Source organism: Rattus rattus, chromosome X (genome assembly GCF_011064425.1).
Source record: "Rattus rattus isolate New Zealand chromosome X, Rrattus_CSIRO_v1, whole genome shotgun sequence".
NCBI lineage: Eukaryota > Metazoa > Chordata > Mammalia > Rodentia > Muridae > Rattus > Rattus rattus.
The window spans coordinates 52,130,662-52,152,808 of NC_046172.1; the positions used below are offsets into that span (position 1 = coordinate 52,130,662).

A 22,147-nucleotide genomic window follows, 5' to 3' on the forward strand; every position below is an offset into this window, starting at 1 on the left:
ATGACTAAGAAAAGGGCGGGCAGTGGCAGTTTCAGACTGGGAAGGTGAGTTGGAAACAATTAAAATCACAGGTTGAAGTCAAGACAGGAAAGAGCATGGGAAGTCAGGAAAAGTGCAGTGAGGCTGGTGTGGACTGAAGGAAAGAGTATGATTTGTTTCACAGAAATAAAGTGTGGGGATTTACCTGTATGAGGCCCTGGTCCCAGCTCAGAAAAAGAACCAAAAAAGATTTGAGTTGAATACATTAATTTTGTTGTCTTTGTCAATAAGTACAATTGGTCATGTAGCTCAGAGTCCACCGTGGTAAAACATTTCTAGGTTCACACTATCAGATTCAAAAATGAGCTAGAAAAACGTACCATCAAGCTTGAATACTAATGCTGGTGATCTTTATTTATTGAAACAGAAACCATTTCTTTAACATTTTCTGCTTCAACAAACCCAGTTGTTCTTTTCTTTTGAATTTATAAACTTGATGACAGAGACGTACAAGTCTTATAGATCATGAAACAATTTCAGGACAAGCGTGCAGGACTCTTTAAAACATAGAAACAGAGGTGTGATTGCCCTGATTGTTGACATCAAGACTTGAGAGTGACTGGCTTTGTTGGGGATCTTCTCCTTTTTTTTTTTATTTTATATAGGTGCACTGGCTGTCTTCAGAACACACCAGAGAAGGCATGAGATCCATTACAGGTTGGTTGAGCCTGCCATGGTTGCTGGGAATTGGCTCAGAACCTCCTGGGCTCTTAACACTGAGTTCACATATTTTTCTAGTATCCAGTGGAAGGTGGAAGAGCCCACAAAATGGCAAACACCAATACATTTGTTCAAGAAAAAGGGCGTAATCTGATACAGAATGATTGGCAAACCACCATGTGGTTACTGAGTTGAACTCGGACACTGGAAGAGCAGACGGTGTACTGCCGCTGAGCCGTCTCTAGCCCTGGTTTGAGTTTTTGAGACAGTTTTCTGTGACGCACAGCGCAATACGGAACATACGTGAACCAGGCCTTACTGATATTGGAATTCAAGTATTCATTGCTTTCGAACAATTGATAATAGTCCTTTATTTAAAGAACCTGAGTTTGATCACGGCATGCGGATTTTAATATTAATTTTGAAGTTTGGTTTTCTTACGAATTTTTCTTTAGCGCAGGAAGCAGCAAAGCTCTTTGGCCCCCCTTGCTGCTGGCCGGCGTGGCACGCGGTAGTCTAAAATTCAGGATCTGTTTACGACTCCTCATTGTACGCTGACCAGCATAATCGAAGATCATCTTTATATATCTTTGTTAAGTCTCTGTCATAAATATACTCTCAATATTTAAAGCAATCGGAAGCCATCAGACTTATAGACCCCTGATTTTAAGACCGGAAAATATTCTTATAAAAGTCTGACTCTGAGTACCATAATTTTTGAAATTGTGCTGTCTGTACTCCAGGTGCATATTCCAGTTTTCAGGGGCAGTATTTGGGGTTGAAGTATTTTTATCAAATGATCCTCATTCTTTTTAATATTTATTCTTAATTATATGTGTGTTTGTCTGGTTGGCCTTTACTACCTGCACCAGTACCTGTAAAGCCAGAAGCATCAGACTAGAATCCTTCAGCTTTAGGTTTTGTTTTACAGCATTGAGAACTAGCTCCAATATGGTTGATGTTGAAATATAACATACCTGGTTTGATTGCTCTTTTTTTTTTTTTTTTTTTTCTTTTTTTCTTTTTGGGAGCTGGTTTGAACTGGGGCCGCTTGCTTCCTAGAGCAGCTCTGCCATGACCGTCCAACCCGGTTTGGTGCTCTTAAGGCAGTTGCTATTTCTCAATCATTAGGCATGTGTCCCTTCGTTGGCCTTCCTGGCCATGATATTTTTCGATGGCTCACGATGCAAGCAGGTGTGATGTGGATACAGCTCTTCTGTTGATAGGTAAAGTCATCAGAATGAAGAACTAACCTAGGTGGATAGTTCGGAGAACTAAAACCTTGAGGCCTTGTCCATCATCTCTGATGAGGTATGACCAATCCTTGACTTGCGAGTTCCATTTCCTCTAGCCGTCTAAATAAATACTAAGCAAAGAGTCTGGGCTTTATGGATTCAGAAGTCTTATAGTATCCTAAAAGACCTGCTGGTATTTACTTATATCTTATTTCCATTTAGGGTACATGTTAGCGTATGTTGTATTATAGATATTATGATTGGTATTTATAAATTTATATGGTCTAGTAAACATGCAAGTTTCAGAATTCAAAAAGCTGTTTCCTTATGTATTGCCCTTAAGAGATTTGACAGGCCTTAGATGTGGTACTTTTTAGGTATGCAAGAGATGTAGTATTAGGACACATGAACTGACTAGGGTAGCTGACAGCAAGCAAAATGTGCCCATTGTGGATGAGATACTGTGCTTGTCTTCACAGCACTCTTGTTTAGGGAATGCAGCTGGGGTTAAGCCTCTTCATGAAACTCCAGCTGTAAACAGAGACATACATAGAACAAGATTGAGATAGAAGTCCTAAGCCAAAAGCTCTTGAGAGACACACTTGTTTGCCTGGGCTTCTTGCTTAGAATGGTATAAAGGCTGCAATGAATGATCCAGGATAAACAGGGTTGAAAGTAGAATATGCACATAATGTACCATTTTATCATATGAGGGTTTAACTTTCGGGCAGAGGGAAATTTAAATTTAATGCAAAAGTGAACGTGCTGACTGTTTTGGCACCACTGCCCAGTTATACTTCCTCCAGGTCATAAATAACTCATCTGCCTTCTGTCTTTGAGGTGGAGATGGTCTGAGATATTTTAGTTATTCTTACATGTGTTTTGGTTCTCCATCAATAGCTGGTAATGATCGTGTCAGCCCCAGACTTCAGAGACACCTTGCTGCCATAGAATCGCGGAAACAAACATTTGATCTTACAGAATAAAATTGATCTGGTAAAAGTCAGGCAGGAACAATAACAGGCAAATTCTACGCATTTGTGCAAGGTAAGAAGCTATAATGGCTAATAAATATCAAAAAGATACTTTGAGAGATAATATACCTCATCTAAAACAAAATAGAAATGCAGGTATCATAAGTGTTGCTTTTCACTCACTACTTGTTGGAATCCTGATAAAACTAAATATTTCTGAATTTAATGTAAGTTAAAGCCAGTATATTTTGATGCTATCGAAATCAGATTAAATGTTTTGATCAAGGGCTTAGTTTATATCTTAACAGTAAACCGTTTTACATCACTGCCTCCCAGAAAAAAAAATTCTTAGTAAAATGAATAAAAATTTAAAAGCGGTCTTTTTCCACTTTTGGGCTCATGGCATGCCTTTAATCAGCATCCCTAGACTTTGGAAGCAGATACTTCTAGAGCCACCTTGTTGGTGGCCATGTGCTGGTTTCTGAGCCAACTTCAAGACTATATAAAAGGGCCTGTCTCAAACAAAAGAGCAATCTTTTTTTCCAAACAAATAAAGGCAGCTGTTAGCTTTCAGGAAATTAAATAACGAAACCTAAAGCAAAACAAAAACCCTTAACATGAGATATGACTGATCATGTCCAAGCACAATATATGTGAATATAAAAAATAAAATTATTATTCATATTTCTCTTCCCCTTTTACCATGGATATTTAGAAGTTTGAGCTACCCAGCCCCTACCATGTGACAGAGATTATGGTCCCACAGAAGGCAAGATTTTCATTTGAGCCCCATCAAAAGCGAACTTGCAGTTCCTTTCTCGTGTATGCGTGTTCCACTTTCAGAAAGGACTATGACATTTTTTGACATTTGATTATTCTGGCGCTGCTGGGAACAGTTCTAATATGAAAGAATAATCACGTTGATTAAAATCTTTTTTTTTTTTTTTTTTGGTTCTTTTTTTTCGGAACTGGGGCCAGGCCCGGGCGCAGCAACTGGGCAAGCGCTCTACCACTAATTCCCCAACCCTAAAGTATTTTTGACCTATTTCTTGACCATTTTTCTTGATGAAAAAATACTGCAGCCAATGCTTTCGTCTCTGAAACCTGTAATTTCTCTTAGCATTTATGGAAGGTTAATTACATGTTAGAAATGCTACAGCTGATGCTCTTTCAGGAGTGTTCCTGTTTTATCCCCAAACACACAGCATTTTTGCCTTTTGTTAAATGGACCCATTGAAATATAAATTGTGAACATAGAGACAAATGAGTTCATTTTCAGCAATTAAGATAGATATTGTAATCTTCCTAGATAGACACTTTCTACTTGTTGACTGGCATTTGTGTGTTTAAGCCTCTATTGAGCACTTTCTCTTGTACTTAGACCAATTTTGAGACTAAAGGGATTTGATCATTTAATTTGTTGTGGGGCAACGAAGGGGCTCAATTATTCCAATTTCTATCCAGCTAGAGCCAATATTGAGTTGTCTTGAATACATAGTAGAAAATACCAGTGCCCCCAAAGTTTACTTTAATTACGATCTTATTGGTTAAGTGACAGGAGTCACATTTTATGAGGGACTCCTTGTGTTTTTCGTGGTATTTCTCTTTCTGCAGAAGTACTGATAAACTCAACAAAACCTCTTGAAATAATGTTTCAGAAATACTGCTGTTGGTAGAATCTAGTACAAAGAAACCCACTTTGTGCCAGTACTTATTTTGGGGTGGTAACGCAGATAATGCACCATTTTCTTGAGACTGAAGCGCCGAGGATGTTACAGTTTCCTATAAATGATGTCATTGCCATTATAAAACCAAGAAGCAAATTTTTGGAGCTGTAGTTTACAACAAAGATGCAGGAGCCTTTCAAAGGTTTTCAGGTCTTCATTCAAATTAGTTTGGTGATATTGTTGGAGAAAGTTCTTGGGTGATAAGAATAAGTCATATAGTCTTAGAATTGTTTTATTTTAAAAGTAAATTTGTACTGAAGCCATAAAACAAAAATTCTATATATAAAATAAAGCATGTGGTAGCAAACACACAGAATCCCAGCACTTGGGAGGCGGAGACATGGATCTCTGAATTCAGGCCTGCCTCGTCTCTGAGGTGAAATTCAGTCAGGGCTACCTTGGTGAGAACCTCTCACAAAAAAAGTAAATAAAATGGCACACTGCATGTACCCAAGTACAGTCTCTGTACCTTCATTGATTGACTTTTCAGGTCACTTTGAGCAGGGCAGTGCCATGATGTACATCCAGTCTCCTGTGTGCCTTAAATAATAATAATGTATTGCAAAACTAATATCATGCTACGATACATAGGGCATAATGACCTCACCAAAAAGGGGTGGGGAGAACTTTTGTGTTATTACATCGTTTTCTCCTTGGCTGGTGGATTACAGAACCTTAGATGTAAAAGAGTAAACGCTTATCTGTAACAGCAAGTTTTTTTGTTTTTTGTTGTTGTTGTTTTTTGTTTTTTTTTCCCTTTCTTTTTTTCAGGCTGAGAGGACCCGAACCCAGGGCCTTAAGCTTGCTGAGCAAGCTCCACTTCAGGCAATCCCCAACTAGCAAGTTTTGCTACCCACCCAGAACTATCTGTCTTGGGCACTGAATGAAGACAGACAGACAGACAGACAGACCAAGACGCACTTGCTTGCTTTCTCTGCCACCCAGCTCCGGTGGCGCTGGCACTTTGGGTTTTTGTTTTTTGTTTTTGTTTTTTGTTTTTAAAATCATTATTTCTTTTTTTTTTTGGTTCTGTTTTTTTCGGAGCTGGGACCGAACCCAGGCCTTCAGCTTCCTAGGCAAGCTCTACCACTGAAGCTAAATCTAACTTGATCCATTGTTTCTTAATACGGTGTTCTACATATGTATTTGCATGTCAGAAGGGCACAGAATAAATTACAGATGAACTTGTCATCACCATGTAGTTTGCTGGGATTTGAACTCAGGACCCTCTGGAAGGCAATCGCATTCTCAACCTGAGCCATCTCTCTAGCCCAAAGATTTTTTAATGTAGCAAGATACATTATGCGCTGTCTTCAGACACACCAGAAGGGCATCAGATCCCATTACAGATGGTTGTGAGCCACCATATGGTGGCTGAGCATCTAAGCCTCCTAAGTAGCATGCCCCTCCTTCTGGTACTCCTGGCTCAACACCTTCTAAATCTACTTATCTTTGCCTATTTTACCTTCTGAAGCCATTGGTCTTTGCTACCCAAGGCGGCTTCTGAGCAGCCTTCTAAGGGCTGCTTTTGTCTCCTACATTTTCAGTGGCCTCCCCCTATAACTCTAAATCTGTTCCTGTCTGTCTCTCAGGGATCATGGCAATTCTCTTAAATGCTACTGCCTCCTCCTCCTCCTCCTCCACCACTACCAACCTACCACCACCAACGCTACTTTTCTTTAGCAGTATATAAAATACATCTGGTGGCCCACATATAATTTTAACATTAGTTTTAAATAGATGTATGATATTCATGGTAGAACCTTTGATAGTACTGACATACTTGAATGACCATCTTTTAATGAACTTTCAAGCCCCTATTTGAGTTATTTTCTTATTCTGGTAAGACACAACAAACATAAAACAATGTCATTAGATGTATTTTAGAAGGTTAACTTGGAAAGAATGTCTATTAAACTAAATTAATACATAGAAATGGCTTTAATTTATTTTAAATTTTCTTTTAGTTATCAGGTCATTTGATAATCAACAAACCTGTTGTGAAATGCGATGACCTTAAGGAGGTAGCAGCTGATGGTATTCTAAAAAGAGGTGTTAAAGGTACATTAGTTTGACTTGTTGTGCTGTATATTTGTTTTATTGTGTATATATGCGTATAAGTGCCAGTGCATAGACAAGACAACTTTTCGAAGTTGACTCTCTAGTATAATTTGAGTTCAGACTCAGGTTATCGAGCAAATGATTGAATGACACCTTTATCTCTAGGCCAGCTCATCAGACCACCCTTAACAGGCTGACTTCAAACCTAGAATCCTACCTCTGCCTTCCAAGTGCGGGACTAAAGGCATGCCCATATAGCAGTGAAGGATTTTTCCATGGTGTCTGGTATTGAATATGGATTTATTTTAGTCTTTGGAAGATGTCTGTCTGATCTCTAAATTTTAGTTCTTTAGTGAATATGGGGCATATTTTTATGTGACAACAGGTTTATTTGAAATTTGCAAACACTTGAGTGGTTCTGACTTTTAATTTTTTTTAGATTTGTTTGATTTCAGATATGTGCTTGTCTCCATGTATATATCTTTCAGGGGAGACCAGAAGAGGGTATTGAATCCCCTGGAACTTAGAGGTGTTCTGTGAGCTGCCATGTAGGTGCTGAGAACTAAACTTGATCTTGTAAAGTGAAAACAGCAAGTGCTCTTTAGCTGTTGAGCTGTCCATCTCTCTGTAAGTTTTTCCTTCAAGAAAAAAGAGGGGGCTGGAGAGAGATGGCTCCAGTGGTTAAGAGCACTGACTGCTCTTCCAGAGGTCCTGAGTTCAATTCCCAGCAACCATGGTGGCTCACAGCCATCTGTAATGGGATCCAATGCCCTTCTGTGTGTGTCTGAAGACAGCTACAGTGTACTCACATTCACATAAAATAAATAAATTTTAAAAAAAAAGAAAAGAAAGAAAAGAGATGAGCATAATAGTACACACCCCAAAAAAGTGAGTTGCAGGCCATAAAATAAGAAGTAAATAAAAGTAGTAATCTTGAAAATTAGAGAAAAATTACCTTTTAGTTTTGTGGACTTTGTTATAACATTGGTAGACAAATAATAAATGTATTATTTTATAATTCTCCTTACCAATTACTTGTTTACAGGTAGGCCAGGAGATAGAAGTCAGACCAGTATTGTCTCAAAGACAGTGAAGGAAAACTCATGTAAAACCATCTTTTTCAAAATTGTGTCTACTTTTTGCGAACAATGATCTTCAGTATGCCACGGTGGTCTCATTAGTAGGACTTTCCTCTTTTAGTTTGTAGAGATTCATAATTAATATTTTATGTGAAATATCAAAATAGATTGTAAGGTTTGTTTTGCTTTACAAACTTCTTTTATTTTTATGTGTATGAGTTTATTCATATGTATGCATGTACAACAACATGTGTATACTAATGCCCAGGAATGCCAAAGAGGGTCATCAAACCAGCCTGAAACTGGAGTTTCCAGTAGTGGTGTGCTGCCTTGTGAGTTCCCAGGAGCCAACCACTTCTACTGGGTTAACAGCACCAAGTGCTCTTAATTACTGAGCCATCTCTCTATCTTTTAGTTGTGTTTGTTATTGTTCTTGTTGTCAGGTGGGAGTTGTTTTCTTTTTGGGTTTTAGGTTTGTTTTTTATGGTTGGTTGGTTGGCTTGTTTGTTTGGTTTTTGAACCGAGTCTCATTATCCTGGTGACCTCAGACTCATAAAGATCCACCTGACTTTACTCTCAGGTGTTTTATTATCAATTAGAGGTATGCCCCACCACAACGTGTTTTTTATTTTTAAAGAACTATTTATTTATTTATTTATTTATTTATTTATTTATTTATTTATTTTATGTATGTGAATACACTGTCACTGTCTTCAGACACACCAGAAGAGGGCATTGCATCCCATTTTAGAGAGTTGTAAGCCACCATGTGGTTGCTGGGAATTGAACTCTGGACCTCTGGAAGAGCAGCCAGTGCTCTTAACCACTGAGCCATCTCTCCATCCCATTTGAATTTTTGACATAGAGCCCTACGGTGTATTTTTGGCTAAGCGAGTATCAGTTTACCTAGTGGTACACTTACAGGCGTGTACCACCACAGCTGGCCTTATCAGTACATCTTGAAATATTTAAACAAAGAACTGGCAGTATGACTCAGGTAAAGTCCTTGCTCACTCTAACAAGCATTCATTAATAATGAAAAAATTTTAAAAGTTTGTTTTGGTAGAAGATATTTATTAGCAATAATAGTTATTTCTGACTATTGTTGTGATTTATATTTGATTCAAAGTTCAGGAACATGCTAAGAAGGTATTCTACACTAGATATAGCCTTAGGCCCTTTTGTCCTTCTTATTTTTAAAAATTAGATTACTATTTATTTTATTTTTATGTATGAGATTGTGTGTGTTAAAATTGAACCTGAGGGGTTGGGGATTTAGCTCAATGGTGCCGCTTGCTTCAGGAAGCGGGCCTGTCCCCAGCTCGAAAAAGAACTAAAAAGAAAAAAAAAAAAAATTGAACCTGAATCCTTTGGGAAAGTAGCCAGCCTCCTTTTTTTCCTTTAGAGAAAGGGATCTCACAAGGTTACCAGGCTGTCCTGAATTCACTTATTATTACTCCACTTGGCCAATAGAAATTGGGTTTCTGTTTAATATATCCACACTCTAGAATTTCAGGTCTATGCTCTGTGCCTGGCACAAAGTAAGTTTGATGGCCTATCAAAAAACACTAGCTATATGTGGTTTGTTTGGGATTCCGTTGGTTGGTTTGTTTTACTATATTGTCCCAAAGGCCTGGAAATTCCCTTTTTATTCAAATTGTCCTCCAGTAACTAAGAGACTATAGGTTTGTACCGGAGTGCCTGGTTTATCTCTACTGTTTGCTCATACTTTTGCACTTGTAGTGATTCAGCTTTTATGTGTGCTTTACCAAATTTAAAGCTACTCAAAAATATCAGATTATACTCACACTGAACAAAAAACCTTCCACTTAAAGCATGGTAGTAAGTACCTGTAGTTATACAGATGGAAGTCTGAAACGGGAGGATTGCCTTTAGCACAGAGTTGCTAAGACCAGTGGGCAGCATAACCAGACTGGAGGTATAAGACCCACTGGAAGTTTGAGGGTAGGGTAAATCAAATGAGTCTTGCACCACATGGAAATTGGCTAAAATGACTTAAGGGTTTTCTAATTTCTTAAAACTTTTCCATTGCTGAGAAAAGCAAGATTCAAAGTAATAATTTTGGACTAAAGAAAAATGTACAACCCATTTTTTCTTTTCTGTCATGCAATTAAAAGTTTACTTCTAAGGACTGGAGATGTGGCAGGGATTGGGAATGTCCTGCTTTTGAGAGGTCTGATATGCAGCCTCAACTTTCACCTGTAAGGTCCAGGAGAAGCCAACACCCTCTTCTGTTTTTACTTAACCTATGCAGATCCACACCAATGCGTGCATATACTCAGAGTTTAACAGAAAAGATAACAGCCAGAAGAGAGACAGAGACAATCTGTCATACACTGCTTGTTTCTCCAGAGGACCCAGGTTCAGTTCCTAGTACCTTGGTGTTGTTTGGCCACCAGTTCTGCAACCTCTTGCATGGTGTCTATCGCCTTCTGGCTTTTTGTATGCACATCTGCATGGTGCTCTCTAGACGCATCAAAAATGCAAAAAATCTTATGTAAAAATTATGGGAGAAGGTTCTTTTAAAAACCTGTTCTTTATTTTCACTGAAAATTTAAATTCTAAATGAAAGATGTGATGCCTCAACCCAGGCAAAAGTGGGTAGATCTCTGTAAGTTGGAGGCCAGCCTCTATGGGCAAGGACCTGTCTGAAAAAAAATGCTGGATAATATCAGAGTCAGAGGGCAGAGAAGACCTCTGTCGAGTTGGGGCCTCTTCTATAGTGGGGAAAGTTCCAGGACAGCCAAGGCTGCCTCACACAGAGAAACTCATTTTTGATTATGAGCTCAATGTAACGGTCCAGCCCAAAAGAAATCCAAGTTCTTTTAAAAACAAAGCAAAAAAATAAACTAGAACAAGTATTTTGTTGTGTCACAAGTTGAAAAGAAGTGTTATGGGGTGGGTGTCAATTTAACTAGACTCTGAAGTAAATCATTCCAGGAGTGTTTTAGATAATAAGGCCATAAAAGATCTTGCATTTTATTTAGGGAGTTGGAACAGCAAAGACCCACCCCACTTTGCAGAGCTGACAGAATGGTGGGACAAGTGCTAGTGCTGGAGCTACTTCCAAGAAATATTCACAGAACTGGAAATTTCCTATTTCTGCCCAGGACGCCTTCTGGGCGACGCACTGAAGGAGACAAGAAAGCAGCAAAGGTATGTGCTTTGTGTGATCTTATGTTTCAAAAGGGCTATACCAATGCTAGATTCAGCTTTGTCTTTTATAAATATTATGCACAAATGTATAAGTATACTGAGTTCCTAAAAAAAAAAAACAAAACAAAATAACAAAAACGCATTAGCCAGGCTGGAGAGATGGTCGGTGAAGCAGAGCACTGCCTGCCTTTCCAGGAGGTCCGTTCAATTCCCAAACTACACGGTGGCTCATAACCACCTGGCAAAGAGATCCACGCCCTTGCGTATTTTTTTTTTTTTTTGGTTTTTTTTTTTTTTTTCGAGCTAGAACTGAATCCCAGGCCTCATGCCTCCAGGTGCCGCCAACACTGAGCTAAATCTCAATCACAGTTGGGCTGTTTTTTTTGTTTTGTTTTTTTTTGGTTTGCGTATGTTAAGACAGCTACAGTGTACCTATATATAATAAATGAATAAATTCTAAAAAAAAAAAAAAAGAATAGCTGAGAGATGACCTGAAACTAAGAGCACTGAGTGCAGTCCTGAGTTCAATTCCTCAGCAAAACTACATGGGAGGCTTCAACCATCTGTAATGGATTCCTATAGTTCTTCTGTTGCAGGTATATGCAGAAATAATGCATTAATTGAAGAAACTTAAATTAAAATAAAATTAAGAATAGCTAAGTAGTACAAAACCTTAATCCCAGTACTGCAGGGGCAAAAGCAGGGATATTCTAGTTCACATGCTTGCCACCACATGAAACTCATGGGGAGAGTGGAATCAAGACCAACTCTATGGCAATCCATTTTATGTTTGTTGTTGTTGTTGGGCTTTTTGGTTTGTTTGTTTGTTTTTAAACAATTCCCACCATTTGCTTGAGTAAGGTCTTTCAACTTAGCCCTGGCTGTCCTAGAACTCACTATGTTAATCAGACTGGTCTCAACCCAGACTGGGGTCTGCCTTCTGAGTACCTGCTAAACTGTGTACCACCACACTCTTAGAAAGCACTTGCAAGCGTCCGCTCTTCTCCAATTCTATTTTCCTAGGTCCAAAAGCTGTCTAAGAATGAAGTGCTTATGGTCAACATAGGATCCTTGTCAACAGGAGGAAGAGTTAGTGTCAAGGCTGATTTGGGGCAAGATTATTTGACCAATCTCAGTACAGAAGAGATATAAAAATGCCTTTAGCAGAAGAGCGCTGAGAAACACTGGCGGTAAGTTTGCTCAGTCACTGTCTGTTAGCGATTCTCAGTTCTTGTTGTGTATGTATGGACACGCCTCCTGATCACAGAAGTTAGTGTGGCTTTAGTTTTACCTTGTTGGTATTTGTGTTGTATTTATATATATCCTTGATTTATTTTCTCTAATAAAGTACAAACCCTTCAATTGGCTTCCCTTGTTTTAGGTGTAATATATTAAAAAAAAAACCAAAGCAGTGACTTAGTGTCATTTCACCATCTGACTTTTCCCTCGCTCATTTAAAGTAGGTGTGTGTGTTTTAAAGACAGAGAGTCAGAGCACCCTGCTGAGTTGGTTTGCTGCCATGTATTCCAGTGGATTAAATTCAGGCCATCCTGGCAGCAGACATTCTTTTAAACATTCTTGCTTATTTATTATTTGTCTGTGGGTGTGTAGGGGGGTGTATTTGATCATGCTCAGTCCGTCTCCCTCATAAACTTTGTTTTTGGGGGAAAACCTCACAGTAGCCCTGACAGACCCAAACCTGCTAGAAGATCCGCCTACCTGTCTCTCTCTGAATGTTGAAATTAGTTGTGTAAGTACCACCACACCTGGCCCCATGGGGTCCTCATTTCTTTGCACTTAATAGTGGGGGCTATAGAGATACTTAGTATAAGGGCATTTGAGTACCTGAGTCTAGTTCCTCTCCACCATGAGTCTACAACTCTGCCTGTAACTCTAGTTAGAGTGGATCTGACCTCACCAGACATATGGTACAACACTAAATGCGCCAAAAAAAAAAAAAATAAAATTATATATACAGACAAATGGATTGTACAGAAAACTCATAAACATCCCTTGTTCAGATGTCACGCACATACATGAGACATTTGTTTTGTATTTCATGCTTTTTTTCCTCTTTCATAACCAAGAAATTGAACACCAAAACCATGAATTACAGGGAATCCAAGGCCAGCCTGGACTACAAAGTTTTAGGGCATTTCAGCTTATAGACTTGAAAATTCTATCTCAAAAAAAAAAATAAGTTACGTTAGGGAGAGGGCTGGCAGTTAATATGTCTGCTCTTTCAGAGAGGTCAAGTTTGATTCTCAGCACCCTGCTACGACAGCTCATTTTGCTACTACGTAATGCGTGTGTGTGTGTGTGTAAAATAATAAAATAAATGAAAAAGTGTTTGGGTTGGGGCTGCTGAGATATTTTGGTATACTGATTCTTCTCCGTGGTGCCTTAAGTTCAATTTCATAATTATGATGGCTCATAAACCATCTATATAATGGTTTGACGCCCCTTCGTTGTATAGGCATATATGCAGGCAGAACAATTGTATAAGACACAAATAAAATGTTTAAAAAATGTTAAAAGAAAAAATTGTTGGGTATGTAGCAAGCATATCTCATAATCCCACATTCTTAGGAGTTAAAGATGGGTGGCTCTCCGTTTTGTTTGAGGCGGCCTATTCACATTGCAAGTTCCAAGGTTATCCAGGGCTATGCAGTAAAAATCTTTGTTTCTTCCTGAGAGAAGAAAATGGGTAGGATACATACATCTTAATTCCAGTACTTGGGAGGCAGGACAGGTGGATTCTGTTCAAGGCTATCCTGACTAACAGTAAAACCTTGTCTCAAAAAACAAAGAAAAAGGAGGCTAGTAGTTAAGAATACTGACTTTGCTTTCCAGAGATCCCAGGCTCCCATTTCCAACTATAAGAAGTGCCACACACACACACACACACACACACACACACACACACACACACACACACACACACTCACTTGTCTTACACACAGCCCCAAAGTATGCATTTTCCAAATTGTCTCTGTTCCTTTGACCTTGTTCTTCACCACCTATTTTCTTGGTCAGTCTTTCTTAATAATTGCACAGGTCAATGCATTTCATTTCATTCTTGCTAAAAAGATTGATCTGAATCATCACCTGCAGTGTAGCAACTACTTAAACTTTTATTCTCCAATTCCACCCAAAAAGACAGGATTCTTCTCTTATGTAAAACCCCACATGTCTGGAAGTCACTGCAGGAATGCCAGCCTGAAACTCAGGATCCACCTGCTTCTGCCTCCTGGGAGTGCCAGGATCAAAAGGTGTTATATCACTGCTAGCAAAGTCCTGCTGTAGGAATCAATCTGCTTAGTGTTCTGTGGTTCTTCTTTCCCAGCTGATGTTATTTAAAGACATTGTTCAAGAGATGGCTCAGCAGTTAAGAGCACTGGTTGCTCTTCCAGAGATCCTGAGTTCACCCCAGCCCTTGCATGGTAGCTCAGAACCATCTGTAATGGAATCTGATGCCTCTTTGATGTGTCTGAAGACAGTGACAATGTACTACATACAAACAATAAATCTTTAAAAAAAAAAAAAAAAAAAAGACATTGTGATTCGATGAGGCCTCATCAATGGAAAGAAAGCATTTTCCAAAGATAGACATAGAGAATGTTTGTTTTTGTTTTTCAAATCTGAGCTGGTATATGGGCACAGGCCTTAATCCCAGCATATGGATAGCAGAGTCGGGTGGGCCTCAAGTCTAGGCCAGCCTAGTCGATGCAACCCAGGCATCCAAAACTGCATAGTAAAAGCCTTTTCAAAAAAAAACAAACACATAGCAGAGAGATGGGTATGTACACAAGACATATTAGATGCAATTTGGATGGTCTGAAGGTCCTCAGGTGGATCTGAAATGTCTGAACGTGTGGTGGTGCAGTTTTGTTCTATTTGCTTTCTTTTGATAGACCATTAAAATAGATATACTTTATTTTATGTGTATGATCGTTTGCCTGAATGTATATATATGCACCACATGCTTGCCCAGTGCTCAAAGTGAATATAATTGCTGGATCTTTTGTGGTTGTGAACTATCATGTCCGCATAAAAATGAACCCAGGTCCTCAGCAAGAAATAGCAAGTGCCCTCACCACTCAAGCCATCTCTCTCCAAATAACTTAGGTTCTGTTTGTTTCTTGGATACAAGGTCTCATTTGCATCTGTGTGCCTTGGGCACAGATCTGCCTTCTTAAGCGCCTCCTTGGGTGCTGGTGTGTGCCACACACTGCAAGTTTCTGCTGAGATGTAATTTCTTGTTGCCTGCTAGCCACACACACAATATGTAAGCCATGAATTAATTCCCTCGTTTTCTGTCTCCCAAATGCTTGAATTTATATGTATGTACTACCACAATTCAACTTGGTTAGTAATCTATGACGTAAGGTTTGTTTGATTCTCTGCCATATCCGCATCTATCCACCCATCACTTTAAAGTCTACGAAATGGTGTAAATTTTCATGAAGAAGGCTGAATTTGTATAAATGCTAAACGCCCAGTCACATGATAGTGTGTGCTAGTATGGTGCGTAGGAAGCTATAATCTCTTCTATTTCTATTTTGCAGTTTAATTGGTTGGGGTCAGATAAGAAGAGGAGTGACCATTAAGCCGATCTGTGATGATGACTATATCCTAATGCTAGCAATGCCTTGGGATGGAGTTGAATTTCTTTTTATTAGCTTTCCAGGGGTATATTTTCAAAGTATATAATAAAAGAATTAATTTCTTTATAGCTCATTACCTTTACTAGTAGCTATAAATTTATTCTTTATTTTGGTGTTGGAAAATTTAACCTACTTTTTTTTCTTTTATTGATTCTTGTTTTATATCATGTAGCCCAATCCCACTCATCCCCTCATATCTAACTCCTGGTAACCTCCCAAAATAAGGAAACAAAATAACCAATAAATAAAGCATAGAAAGCATTCATGGTAGCTGTAGTCAGGACAACAATGCAGTGTTGGCTCCTCATCAGGACTCCTTCACACTTGTTGTTGTATAGGCCAGGATCCTACAGCTTTTGGAGCAGAGGATCATTCTTTTCAGTGAAGTCCCATCTATTCAAGATGATTTAGGTTTTAGGTGGGTCAATTTAAAAGCCCCAGCAACTGACCTGGGTTGAACAAGGTCAACTGATCAAATACTTCCAATGTGCCTTCACCATCAGGGGCCAGCTTTACTGTAAGGGCCCAGGTGAGGTGACAGGACTGCTCATACTCTCATGCCAGGCCTTCCATATAGAAGGTAGCTGGGGAGGGGTCCCATTCACACCACCTTATAAATAAAGGAGTGGTAGGCCATTGTCCTAGAGGCTGCAACGAGTGTAGGGAAGGATCTGCACAGTCTGGACATCTTAGTGTTCTCTAGTGGTAACAATGATCCATGGACACTGACCCACCACTGTGGAGCCACAGACTCAAACAGGGCCCAAATGTGCAGATGCTCACCTACAAGAGGCGGCTTTTTTCCAATTATGACCTTCAGTTCTTTTAACTATTGCCATGCAACTAGGAGGGCAGGTCTGTGGGTGACAAGTGGAGGTTTGCAGACCTTGTTCCTCTTCTTCATGCTGTGCTGCTGTGATTTGATTTCTTAAGGATCCCAGGCATAAGACTTAAGTTTTTAGCTATGAAGTTAGGGATGAGCAGTATCGCCATCTGCCCCAATTTAGAGAACAATACCACCAACAAGGTGTCTGTGCCCTGCTGGGACTGTAATCTTTCTAATATAGCCCAAAATTAAATGTGAAAATTGCATACTATATGTACCACATTGATCAAATCTACATTTTAGCAAAAAGTTAAGCATTCCAAAATACTGCCTTAATTTATCAATGAATGAAAGTTTGAAGAAGATGATCTATTCTATGATTTACCTGTGACCAGCCCATACTGAAGGGCAAAGTAAAAACTAAAACATCTACCCCCTTTTATTTGGTCCTTCATTTGGGTCGGTTTCTAATTCTGAAGAAGATGAACAAGGGGCCGAAATGAACTGCTCTAGAAACGAGTGCCCAGTCCCTAGTTCGGTGGATCTTTTTCTTATTCAGTTCCTGAATGGGACCTTAGAATCCAGGCCCCGAGACTGTCCTTATCATGTATACCTAAAATATCGCCTTCACTGGGCAAATAGTATAACAGCAGGTGATTAGGTGGTGGATTGATGTTCTGTCCAGGTTGCTTTTGTTGAGGCCTTTATTTAGTAAAGGGATGGAACAGTCTCTGCATGACGAATAAATAGTCTACCATGGACCCACTGCCCCTCAGCTGCAGATCCTTCCTTAGTTGGTAGGATTATGGTAGAAATTGTGCTATTAGTGATCTTTGTTGCCGTGAAAGATAAAATTGTTCAAAAAACAGTGTGTCCTGGTTTCTAAATCTATTCCCCCACATGCCTGTAATTTTCTTTGTATGCTTTTTAAATTAATCATGTTTTTTGTTAATTAGATACTTCTATAGCAATGATTTCCAACTCTGGCTTACATAAGAATTGCTGGGGAAGTTTGAGGGGAAATAAAAGTTGGGTGAAGTCCAGGCTTTGATAGTTTTTAAAATTCACCAGTGTTGAGAAAGAAGGATGAAATATGCATCCTAAATAATGACATCACTGATTTCAGTACACAAATTACTATGTTGTGCTCTTTTGGATACTGCAGCTGCCTTATAGAGACTTAGAACTATGACTGTGAGTTTTGAGGAAAACCTATTGACATTACATGTATTTGATTGAGTCTGAAAGGTTGTCAGGCATGAAGAAATTAGTGAATGTGAAAATAACTGGATTCTTTGAAAAGACCTAATTTGCTTTTAATGAAGTAGATACTTTCGAGGCTTTTTCAAAAACAAGTATATATTTTTAAATTTTATTTTTACTTACATTCTGCTCATCCACCCCCCTATACCCCTCCCAGCACAATCCTTCCCATCCCCCTCTGCTCCTTCTCTGAGCAGGTGGTGTTCCCCTGGCATCCCCCTGCCCTGGCACTTTAAGTCCTCTGTGAGGCTAGGCACTCCCACTGAGCCACAAGGCAGCCCAGCTAGAAGAACATGTCCCACAGGGTGCACTTTGGGAATAACCCCAACTCCAGTATGTTCTTTGTTGTCCCAGACTTGAGAACCCAAGGGTCCAGGATAGTTGGCCCCTGCTGAACTTCCTGGAGTTTCCCTATCACCTTTGGGCTGCAGTCCTTCCTCCCATTCTTCCATAAGAGTCCCCAAGCTCCAAGTCCAAGGCCAGCGTCTGCATCTGAGCCAGCTGCTGCGGAGCCTCACAGCAGCAACACGCCCCTGTCTGCAAGCATAACAGTAGAGGCATCAGTACTGTGTTAGACAGCGTGTCACGGATGGATGACCTCAACCCAGCTGGTATATCGCACATTTTCCTCAGGCTACTCCATCACCAGTGCCTGCATTTCTGCAGACAGATAACTTGCGTTGAAAGCCATGAGGGCTGGATTATTTCCCTAGTGCCCACTGAGTGTCCTTGTGACTACAGGAGGTGGCCTCTTCAGGTTCCATATCCCCAATCCTAACACTCAGAACATTGACACTGAAAAGACTGACTCACAGCACCAGCCTGGCTGGAGAGATGGGATCAGTGCATGAGCAGTGACTGCTCTTCCAGAGGTCCCAAAGTCTAAATCCTTGAGCAACCACACTGTAGACTACAACCATCTTGTAGCTGAGCAAGGTCTGATGCTCTTCCGTGGTTTCTGAAGACACAGCAGTGTACTTATATATATATATAAAAATAAATACATTTTAAAAAAGATTTAAAAAAAAAAAAAAGACTGGCCTGAAGTCAAACCCTGTCTAAAGGAAAACCACCTGGAGAGGTGGTTTAGCAATTATGCATTGGCTGCTCTTCCAGTGACCAGAGTTCAAATCCCGCAACTATATGGCAGCTCACAACTGTAATTGAAATTCCAGGGGACAAACACCTCACACAGACATACATGCTGTAGACAAAACAGATCAATGCACATAAAATAAAAATCACTTTAAAAAGAAAAAGACGATCATGAGATTGGTTTATTGAAAACTAGTTTCTGGGGCTGGAGAGATGACTCAGTGTTAAGAGCACTAACTGCTCTTCCAGAGGTCCTGAGTTCACCCCAGCAAACTACATGGTGGCCTGGGCAACCATCTGTGGCTGGGACCCAACGCCTTCTCTTGTGTGTTCTGAAATATTATGTATGTGTGTGTGTGTGTGTGTGTGTGTGTGTATACACATATGAGCATGTGTGTATATATATATGTCTTTAGAAAACTAGTTTTTGTGGCTGGAAAGAGGGATCGTGGTTGGGAGCACTGGATGCTCTTCCAGAGGACCTGGGTTCAGTTCCTAGATCACATGGCTGCTTACAACTGTAACTCCAGTTTTAGGGAATCCAGCACCTTTACCTGGCTTCAGAGCACCAGGTGTGCACACGTACCCAGTTAGATACATGTAATTGGCTTCTGCAAAAATCTTGATCTGAGTATAGTTATTTTGCCAACTTTCAATAAATCAATTCTTACCCAGTAACTCGACATTGCTGAAGATAAAAGCAGAAGATAGCAGATACCCTAGCTGCTTGTTTAGAATAATTATATCCTGAAGCACTGAGTGAGGCTTGGGGGCGTCTCAGGGAGGTAGGTTTGCATGATTTTGGTTTTTCTTTTCTAATAAAGTACTACTTTTAGGTATAGAGTACTAGAAGCTGTCTCTCAGCCACACCAGAAGGGAGTGCCAGATCCTATTACAGATAGTTGTGAGCCACTATGTGATTAAGTCCGTCTGAGTTTAAGTCCATCCTGAACAGTTTCAGCTTCAGAACAGCCAGGGCTACGGAGAGACCCTATCACACACACACAAAAAGTTCTTCTCATTGCCTCTTTCTACTTTTTTATTTAGGAGTACTCTGTCTGCATGTACACCTGCAAGCCAGAAGAGGGCATCAGATCCCTTTTATAGATGGTAGTGAGCCCATATGGTTGCTGGAAATTGAACTCCGGACTTCTGAGCACACTGTAGCTGTCTTCAGACACACCAGAAGAGGGCATCGGATCCCGCTACAGAAGGTTGTGAGCCAATATGGGGTTGCTAGAAATTGAACTCAGGACCTCTGGAAGAGCAGTCAGTGCTCTTAACCTCTGAGTCATCTCTCTCCAGGGCCGAACTCTGGGACTTCTGGAAGATCACTGAGCCATCTCTCCAGCCCTGATTTTGGCTCAAGACAGGGAAAAGGGAAGGGTCAAATAAAACATGTATGAAAATGTGCCAAGATGAAACTCCACCTTTTGTATGCCAATTATTAAAAATGTCTGGCTACCAGGGGCTGGAGAGATGGCTCAGCCAGCAAGAGCACTGGCTGCTCTTCCAGAGGATCCGGGTTCAATTCCCAGCACCCACAAGGCAGCTCACAACTTTCTGCAACTCCAGTTCCAGAAAACTTAGCATCCTCACACAGACATACATGCAGGCAAAATGCCAATGCACATAGAATAAATATTATTTTTTAAAAATTTCTGCTACCTAAAAGTGGGAAGAATCCTATGAAACATGGTTAGTGGGGGCTGGAGAGATGGTTCAGAGGTTAAGAGCACTGGCTGCTCTTCCAGAGGTCAATTCCTAGCACCCACATGGTGGCTCATAGCCATCTATAATGAGATGTGGTGCCCTCTTCTGGCCTTCAGGCATACATGCAGGCAGAACACTGTATACATAATAAATCTAAAAGTCATTTATGGTAAGGATCAAGCGCAATGCCCTGGCTCGGTCCCCAGCTCCGAGAAAAGATGCAGTAAGGAGGTAGAGTTCAGACCTAGTATAGATAAGGCTGTGAGTCAATCTCTAACATAACTAACACAAAATGAGTGTTTTCATGTAGATATAAAGTCCACACTAAAATTTAGTGAGTCAGTCATTTTTGTGTATGTCTCAGTGCCTGAGTGCATATATGTGCATTACGTGTATACAGGAAACCACAAATGTCAAAATAAGATGTCAGGTCCCCTGGAGCTGATTTGTGAGCTCTCCTATGGGTTCTGGGAACTGAATCTCGATGCTTTAACAAGAGCAGCAGGCACCGTTTATTGCTGAGCTATCTCTCCAGGCACCTCAGCTCATTTGCTTTCTGTTATTCAGCTAGAACCACAGCCCATGAGATTGTAACACTCCTGCTCAGAGTGGGTTTTCTCTGCTTAAATCTTTTGTTAATCCTGAGATTCAAGAAGAAAGAAAAAAGGGACTGAGTCCGCCATTGTCCAAACTAAAGCAAGCTGTACTCAAGTGCACTGCAGGCTGGCGGGCTGGCCAGCTGGCTGTCCCGGTCTCCTCTAAGAGCAGCCCCCACTGGCTTCTTGAAGCCCCAGCCCCCAGGGGAGATAAGGCACTAAGGCGTTCGCTGTGGGAGAGAGAGTTGGTGATTATTCATTGTTAAAAGGATACTATGAAAAGGTGAGGAACAAAGACAAGGATATGCACCAAGTGAATGGGAGTTAAAGGCACTAACAAAGGCAAAGACACACAAGGGCGAATGGGGGTTTTAAGGCCTCACACCAGGAATTTACTCTTGATTTCAAATAGAGGCCTTAATTAGCAGGGACTTCACACAGGACAAACAGACTTATCTCTTAGCTGGATTTTAGCACCAAGCAAACTGCTTTGATATAAACAGGACTCTCATCCTGTGAGATAGGTTCTCCGTTTTGGCCTTATTTCAACCTGCAAGGTATTTGTTCTGGCCTTGGTCTCATACTTTCTGAAACTATGCTCATGTGCAAACCCAGAAAGGTGTGTTTCCATGGTGATTGCAAATTATTCAATCAAGTTAATAAGATTAATCTTCACAACTCCACCCGTTGTTAACTACACACTCAGCCAGACCACATCATTATAAATCATAACACTTTCGTCTTGAAGAGTTAAATTTCAAAAAGTTAGTCATAAACAAGCAAGGTCCGGGACTACTCTGAGGGAGACTATAGGGCTTGCCGGACCATTTGGAGCTGAAGAGTTAAAATAAAAACTTATAAAAACTGCAAAAAGAACATGCAGGATAAGGGGGCTGGAGAGATGGCTCAGAAGTTTAAGAGCTCCGACTGCTCTTCCACGAGGTCCTCTTGAGTTCAATTCCCAGCAACCAACACAGTGGCTCACAAACATCTGTAATGATCCACGCCTTCTTCAGCAATATTAAATTGAACGAT

The 22,147-nt window shown here is 40.2% G+C and overlaps 1 pseudogene; it reads left to right on the plus strand.

The window, feature by feature from the left end:
* LOC116887900 overlaps positions 1–22,147 on the plus strand; it is a 27,765-nt pseudogene continuing 5,618 nt past the window's right edge.